Source organism: Lissotriton vulgaris, unplaced genomic scaffold (assembly GCF_964263255.1).
Source record: "Lissotriton vulgaris unplaced genomic scaffold, aLisVul1.2 SCAFFOLD_1821, whole genome shotgun sequence".
Classification (NCBI taxonomy): Eukaryota; Metazoa; Chordata; class Amphibia; order Caudata; family Salamandridae; genus Lissotriton; species Lissotriton vulgaris.
The window spans coordinates 184,347-193,140 of record NW_028255151.1 but is presented as its reverse complement, the minus strand read 5'-3'; the positions used below and the strand labels follow the sequence as shown (position 1 = coordinate 193,140).

Sequence of the window (8,794 nt, the reverse complement as noted above, 5' to 3'; positions counted from 1 at the left end):
GGAGCCAGCGCAAGGCAGGGGCTCTCCCTGGTGAAGCAGTGGTAGTGTTCGCCGCTGGATCTTGAAACCGCATGCGTGCAATCACACGCATGCGCACTAAACGGGCAGGAGAGTGGGGAGCTTAAAAATACATGCAGCCAAGACATGGGGTTTCCACGCGTGCGCATAATTATGCGCATGCGTGGAAAGGGGGGGGGGGGGGTTGTAAAGACACACCCACTTCAAAGAAAGAAAATGAAACTTCCTGTTACTTCCGGCATTTCTGCATCATGGCGGCAGCAGCTCAGCTCGGGAAGCTCCAGGAAGAGGCCACGTGTTTCATTTGTTTGGAATATTTTACTGATCCGGTGATGATTATTGATTGCGGACACAACTTCTGCCGCTCCTGCATCACCCAGAGCTGGGAGGGAAGAGATGCGAACTTCCCCTGTCCACAGTGCAGGGAAATATCTCGTAAGAAAAAACTCCGACCCAACAGGCAACTGGGGAACATGGTGGACATTGCAAAACAGCTTCATCTGCCCCCCTTGAAGCCCCCGGAGGAGAATCTGTGTGAGAAACATAACCAGGCACAGCTGCTGTTCTGTGCAGAGGATCAGAGGATGCTATGCTGGGTCTGCCGGGAGTCCAAGGAGCATAAAACTCACTCAGCAAGTCCTATAGAGGAGGCTGCAGAGGAGCACAAGGTACGTGTGAGGATGTTCAGGGATCACAAAGTCGTTTGTTGAGCCTCCAAGGGGCAGCCGGAGAGCACACGCTGTGTGTGAGAGTGTCCAGAGATCATAAGTCATCCTTAGTATAGGCAGACTAGACAGCTCCGTGTTACCCGGACAACACTTTTCCATTCCTGGATTTTCCTTTTTGAATATCATATTCATCTGGTGTGTTGAAGCAATATCGTCAAGTAAAATGAACCAAGACTACAACTCCCAGAATGCACTGTTATGGTAAATCAAAAGCCCTGAAATGGAAAAAGTTGAGTCCCGGTTGCATAGAGTCATCTGGTCACCCTACCTGTGTATGCCATTGAGGAGGCTGCAGAAGAGAACAGGGTGTATCTGTGGGTGTTCAGGGAATCAAAGGGCACCGAGAGTCCACAGAGGAGGCTGCTGAAGAGCACAGGGTATGTGTGTGGATGTTTATGGATCATAATGCACCCGTGGGCCCCAAAGAGAAGTCTGTGCAAGGAGTCTATGTGGGTGTTCGCGATTCACAAGTGAAGACCGTGTAAGTTCTACCGAGGAAGAATCTGCAGAGGAGCACAAGGTATGTGTGAGGGTGTCTGGGGATCACAATTTAATTCACTCGCTAAGTTTTTAGGAAGATACAAAGTATCTTTTGCAGTGTTGAGAGGTCAGAATTCACCCTGTGGGTACCATAGATGGTGATGGCCAAGATCACACAGTATGTGTGTTGGTAGTGAGGAGTCACACGTACAGACACTCTGTGAGTCTCCCTGAGGATTACAAAATATATTTGTCGGCTTCAGGGATCAGAGGTTGTGCACTATGAGCCCCACAGAAGAGCACAAGATGTGTCTGTGGGTATTCAGAGATCACAATGAACCCTCTGGATCCCCCACAGAAGGCTGCCCTAAAGCACAAGGAATGATTGTGGGTGGGGGAGACCTATATAGGAAGCTGCAAAAGAGCACACAGTGTGTCTGTCTGAGCGCTGAGATCACAGACCGTTCACGCTTAGAGCTACAGAGGCGGCTGCAGAAGATCAGAGGCGTGTGTGTGTGTTTTGGGATCTCAATCTGTCATGAAAGGATTCAGTTTGGCGGTGCAGTGTGTCGTGCATGGGCTCACACAGTCCTCGGTGTCAGAAGACGCAATGCAGGGTGTAGCACATGGGTACACATGGTCATCTGACAAAGCAGGAGAGGTGGAGCAGTGCTGGGTGTGACATATGTGGTCTTATGGTCATGGCACACAGCAGGAGAGGTGCATTAATGCAGGGTGTTGCACATGGGCACACCTGGTCATCTGACAAAGCAGGAGAGGTGGAGCAATGCAGGGTGTGGCACAGGAGCTCAGATGGTCATCAGACGCAGCAGAAGGTGCAGTAGAAGAGCTGAAGCAATGCACTGTGAAGCGCACAGGGTCACGAGGGCTTCAGCGCAGATGACTCCCCAGCAGTGCAGGGGTCATCAGACACAAAGAGGTGCAGGGTCCAGGCGCTAGACTCACATCATCATTGGACACAGAGTGAAGATCGCCTGTAGCTCTGGCTGAAAGAAGTTCACTGGCGTTGGGGCCCCCACACAGGAGGAAGGACCATCTGGCAGGGCTGCGATCACAGGCTCCTGGTCTGGGGAAGCACTGGACTGGGCTCTAGATGATCAGGACAAGTACTCTCCTCTCAAGCAGCCCACCTAATGGGTCCTTCCTCAGCAGCAACAGAGTTTCTTCTTCAGTCCGGGGGGTCTAGCGCCTCCTGTAGAAGGGAGACGGCCATCATTCCCGTCTCTGGTCTTCAGCGTTCTCTTCAGTAGAGGTCCTTCCTCGGTCCTGGGGGTCCAGCGCCTCCTGTAGAAGGGAGACGGCCATCATTCCCGTCTCTGATCTTCAGCTTTCTCTTCAGTAGAGGTCCTTCCTCGGTCCTGGGGGCCCATCGCCTCCTGTAGAAGGAAGACAGCCATCATTCCCGTCTCTGGTCTTCAGCGTTCTCTTCAGTGCTGTGAAGAGCTCCATAAAGTTAAAAAGGGGACATTTTATATCCCGTCCTAGGATCGTTCACTTCAATCCAACTGTCCACTAAGATTCATAGTTAACCCCAGATTTTTGGAAGGAACCTGTGAACTTGAGAGTGAACCACACACAGTCTTTTCTTCCATCAGGATAGATATTCATCCCAGATGGTTGTATGTGGCCCTAAAAGAATTATAATTGAGGGTGGGGTTAGAAGTTGTTGTGGGGAGCAGGAAATGGTGGGGCGTCTACAAACAGAAGGGGGACTTTAGGCACGGACTATAACTAAGAATCCGATTCACTCTACAACAGAAAGTGTTTCACTCACACCGTGGCCCCCATTACCGCACACGTGAGCTTCACCTCACATGTTCACAAGCACTGCATCCTATAGACCTGGGCCTGAAGGTACCTAAGCCACACAGCACTGTGAGACCATAATATTGGTAAAACAGTGCTATACAGAACTGTGTCCCAACATGTTTCCTGCACATACATGCAGATGGAGCCCGTATATGACAAACTACAGATTCAGAAGGTAGTGTCAGTAGGCGCTCTCCACTCTGAGTTTGAGGAAACCTCTACCCACTGTGATATATGCTGCTGCCACCATTAGTAGTGTCATGGCTGGTCATGGGTGGGAGTTTGTCACAAACTAAGTGGTTTGACTAACCTTGAAAAGCCGGGTACAGCAGAAGCGATGCTAGTTCTCTCCTTCCCTATATGCGGCACCTCCTGTGAGCTATATCTATGTAAGCTCTACAGATAGGCATTCACAAGGGGAAAGGGAAAAAGGGATAAATAAAATATAAAGGTCTGGCAGCCAGAAACCATCTACAGCCTGTGTTCAGAGAAAGTAGAGGAAGACACTCTAGGTCTGCATTCAGTTTCCTGCATAAAAGACACAAGAACATGAATGAGAATTCCCCCCTACCCTTCTAAGCAAAGTGTATTATATAATGCATATAAATACCCACTGACTTTTATGGCTGTCACAAACATCCAGAATAACCAAAAGCACAAAAAGGGAAAAAATAAATCCAGAAAAAAGAAACAGTATAGTTCTGGTAATGAGGGTCTGGATAGCGCTGAATTGACTAACAGACGCTCAGAAAAGTTATGGCAGGAGGCTACTTATCTGCTGATGTCTTTTCTCTGAATCCAAAAAGCACATCGTGCGGGATATCAAACAGGAAGAACGCTACCTCCAATAGTTTTGCCAATACTCCTCCAGAAGTGATCTGAGCCTCTCAACGGCTCCATAATTAATCCCAAGTCAGCGTGTGCTCCTCTTCCTTTCCGAACTGGCGAGCACGCCGAAAAGGATTAAACCAAAAATGTGCACTCTAGTTGGCTTCACTAGCGTGCCACAAACAATGTCTGCATAGTTTGGTTAATGAAAGAAATGAACACGGAATGAACCGCGTCCACACACACAGCGCTCAGTGAGACTCGCGCTGTTCCTCTCAAGTGAAAGGACACGGAAACACTCCAGCGCGTTTCGTGCACTTTCTAAAGCGGCAGTAAATTCAGCAGTTATCGCGGCCTCTGCTAACGCCAGCAGTTGTACATTGTACTCCAGGAAATCCAAAACAGGGGGGGTGCAGGAAGGACGGCAATTCGGCTTCTCCTCGCATCCACAGGGGCTGCATCAATACTCAGGTGAAAAGCACCAAACAACTCCTAGGGCGGAGCATAAGTAGGAAGTGAAAACAGTGTGGCAGTGAGCTTTTCAAACCCAGACGTTCTTCCCAATATTCTTGCAAATATTCTTCCTCCTCAACGAAGAAGAGGCACTGTGGTTCCCCTCACTTTGAAATTTTTTTTTTTATGGAGAACAGCAGAATGTCTCTTTCCCAAGGACCCCCGCCCCAGGGTGGGACACCAACTGGGATTCTCATTTTAGATGGGGACAAGACTTAAGGAACAACGCCTCAGTTCATTGTCATCAACCCCCAATGTTTAACCCTGTTACACAGCCACTCGAACTCTTTAACCGTTTTGCGCCACTTTCATTTATGGACCAAAATGATTGACTTTTGCCAGTCGGAGAAAATAAATCAGATGGTTCACAGCCTGCTCCTGGTCCTTTAGCTCATTCTTCAGTAAGTGTTGAGGTCCGAAGAATTATGAGCTGGAACATCGCCGGGCTTAGAGCCAAATTTAAAGATAAGAACTGGCTGGATCTAATTAGAAATTACGATATTCTTGCATTCCAGGAAACTTGGGAATCATCAAATTGTTTGGCTATAGATGGTTACTCTCATTTTTATGTACCTGCAGATCCCAGTAAAGCAGGAAGAGCAAGGGGTGGGTTGGTCATATATATTTCACTTGATGTTAAAGAAAAAGCGAGGCAGATTAAGTCTAACAATAAAAACTGTTTAATGGTTGAATTGAGCTCATCAAACTCCCATCCTATTTTACTCATAAATTTTTATAATTCTCCAGCCAGTCAATTTCCTACCGAGCATTTAGCATCCTTAGAGGACCTCTTATCGACTTATAATGTAAACAGTTCTTATGGGTACGAGGTGATTCTCATGGGAGATTTTAATATTCATCCTTGCCAGGCGGGTTGCCAAAGAGAAACAGAGGAATCATTTCTATACTCTTCCACGCCGCATTTCGAACATACGCCTAGTGGCGAGGCCCTGGAACCTTTTTTTGGCTACTTTTAACCTCCATGAATTTTGTACTTGTTCAAATGATTTACGGTTGCCGACTTATGAGGGCAAGGATCGAGGCACAATTATTGATTACATTTTTGTATCTCTTAGAGTTTTATCTGATGTTTTTGTTTGTAAAGTCTTAACTTCTGTTTTTAGCGACCACAATCCCGTGATTTTAGAGGTTTTAGCTCAGGAAGTTTTGGGAAATAGGACGTCTGATAATTTTTGTGCAACAGACCTTGTGCTGAGAGACCAAAATCGAAGGCTTAAATGGGACAAAGTTACCCCTATAACCTTCTTACAAGACACACTGGCCAAGGTCGAAGGAGAAGTTGCCATCTGTTTAGACAACAAAAACTCTAGCGCTACTGTGGTTGAGGCCTTCAGTGCTATTTGTAAACAAGTCAACTCAGATTTGACCGTGAAGGTAAAATCAAATAAGACAATGGGCCCAAAATGGTTCGACACAAACTGTTCTAAGGCTCACTCAACCTTACTTAAAGCCTTAAAGAACAAACCCAGAAACAGAGCTTTGGTAGCATCCCTAAGGAAAAAATATAATTTGGCTATTAGAAAGAGGAAATCCGAGATAAAAGATGAAGCCTGGAATAATCTGTTACTGCCTGAGATACAGAAAGATAGTGCTAAATTCTGGGCAGTGATAAATCATCCGTATTTTGTAGGGTTAGACCATCAAAGAGCGGATTGCATCATCCCGGATGAGCAATGGGTGTCACATTTTAGCAACATTTATCGTCACAATGATACGATTATAGAATGTGCACTTCCTCTTTCTCTTATGCCAAATTCTATCTCTCCTTTCACTCAGGAAGAGGTAAAAAAAGCTATCAATGATACACTCTGTAAAAAGGCACCAGGACCAGATGGGGTTCCGGCAGACTTTTTTAAGAGTGCCCCTGATTTTAGCTCAAAAATTTTAACTAATGTTTTTAATGCTACACGGGAATTTATTTTCCCCTCTAGCTGGGCAAACTCAACCATAGTGCCAATTTTTAAGAAGGGACAGAGGACAGACCCGGCTTGTTATAGGCCAATTTCTCTTATTGACTCGAGTGTAAAAATTATGGGGAGAGTCCTACTATCAAGACTGACCCTTATTTTAGAAAGTAAGGGCATTTTATCTAATGCACAATATGGTTTTAGATCCAAAAGAGGAACTTTAGATCAGTGCCTAAATTTAGAATTAATTTTAAACAAGTATGTAGTCGCCAAGGAGGGGTCTTTATACATGGCCTTTATGGACCTGTCATCAGCTTTTGACCTGGTCAACAGGGCAAAGCTGTGGAGGATCCTCCTGGCCATGGGTCTCGACCCCCCCCTTTGGTTGAATACCTGGCTGAGCTACATAAGGATCTTATGACCTCAGTCAGAGTTACTCGGGAAGGAAGATGCACTTGTCACTTTAAGTCAGAGAGGGGGGTCAGGCAAGGGTCTATACTTGCCCCCCTCCTCTTCACTTTATATATCAATGACCTAGAGGCAGTAATGATAACAGCCCACAGCGATATTCCACGTGCAGGGGAGACAAAGATTCCTGTACTCCTGTATGCGGACGATGCTGTCCTTTTGGCACGCTCCGGAGTTGCGTTAAACAAACTCCTTGCATCCTTCGGGGCTTTTATGTCATCTTTGGACATGAAAATTAATACAGACAAATCACATGTTATGATCGCTGGACCCGCAGGTAGGAAAAGAAAGTTACCAACTTTTTACTGTGCAGGAAAGGAGGTTAAGAGTTTCCTCCTTTCCATATTTAGGAGTCACTTTCGATGATAGGGGAACTTGGGGCCCTCAGCTTTTGGTCAAAAGCAGCGCTGTCGCTAGAGCGGCCGCAGGGCTGCTGGGGTTTGCCAAAAAGCTAGGTGCCCGCCCCATGGAAAGCATCATTAAAGTTTATAAATCCAAGTGTCTGTCAGTTGCCCAGTATGGCTCGGTAATTTGGGGATATACCAGCCCAACTAAAATACAGATTGTAGAAAACAAATTTTTGAGATCTTTGCTCTCTGTCCCCCAATCAACTTCGACCTTCGCATTACATATAGAGTTAGGTTTGGGCTATATCTCAGATATATTAAAACTAGCCCCAGTGATTGGTTGGATAAAAACATGGCTCAATCAAGAGCTCACTTTAAATCACACCATCTTAAAAGATTGTTTAGCCCTGGATAGAGCCCTTTACATTCCTTGGTTAAGATATGTTAAAATGCAGCTTACCTTGGCAGGCCGCCCGGAGCTCTTCTCTTCTCCAGAGGGGATAACTTATGGCAATATATATTCAGTCAAAAACACCCTGACAAATTTATATGCCATGGAAAGGGAAGAAGTTGAGCTAAAAAAGATTATGGTGAGGAAACATTGTATGCTCTCCTTAGCTCCAGGAATGGAACCTTATCTAATTTTTACTACAAATTCTTATCATCGCTTTCTCTTAACGAGATTCCGCTTTGATTTAATCCATTTTGTACTGGGTAACTTTAGAACTTGGTCGCGACCAGAGGATGCCGATCCATGTGATTGTGACCACTTCTCAATACAGGATACGATGCACTTTACTATGTTCTGCGGACATTATACTAAGATTAGGAAAAGTTATCTGCTCCCTATTTTACGTCATCAGGGCTTCATTCAGGTTAAACCAGCCCTGTTGTTTCTGCAACTCCTCCCTAATGTAAAAGTAGCTTTTTCAGTGGCTAGTTTTTTGGTTGCAGGCGCACGTTTAAATAAGCACCGCACAAGGCACAGGCACTTTATCTTTGAAAAATGAACTTCCTCTCTTTTCTATTTACCTAAATGAACAGTGCTTTTATAAATCCTTCGTTTTAGCTTTTTTAGATATTTATGTATGTTGCATTGTAGTATACCTGTTTTTATAATATTGATTGAATGTTTTAAATTTGTTAAAATGTTTTGTGCTTCAATGAAAGTGTATGTAATCATGGTATGTAACATTGCTTGCTCTTTTATGATTTTCAATAATCGAATAAAGAAAATTGACTGACTGACACTCCAGCGCGTTTCGTGCACTTTCTAAAGCGGCAGTAAATTCAGCAGTTTATCGCGGCCTCTGCTAACGCCAGCAGTTGTACATTGTACTCCAGGAAATCCAAAACAGGGGGGGGGGGTGCAGGAAGGACGGCAATTCGGCTTCTCCTCGCATCCACAGGGGCTGCATCAATACTCAGGTGAAAAGCACCAAACAACTCCTAGGGCGGAGCATAAGTAGGAAGTGAAAACAGCAAATGGAGGAAGAGAGTTAGAAAACTGACCATACTGCAGGCATTCTGGGATACGTAGTCATGTATCCTTATGTGGCTGTGAGTGTGACAGAACCCCCTCTTAACGACCGACGTCTTGGCGGTCCACCAGGCTTAGAGGGGAACATAGAGTGGAACCGCCGTAACAGCCCTG

General features: G+C 45.6%; 1 pseudogene; it reads left to right on the top strand.

Moving 5' to 3' along the window:
- The first annotated feature begins 269 nt into the window (after positions 1 to 269).
- LOC147659209 (E3 ubiquitin-protein ligase TRIM39 pseudogene) lies at positions 270 to 728 on the top strand (annotated as a pseudogene).
- The last annotated feature ends 8,066 nt before the right edge of the window (positions 729 to 8,794 follow it).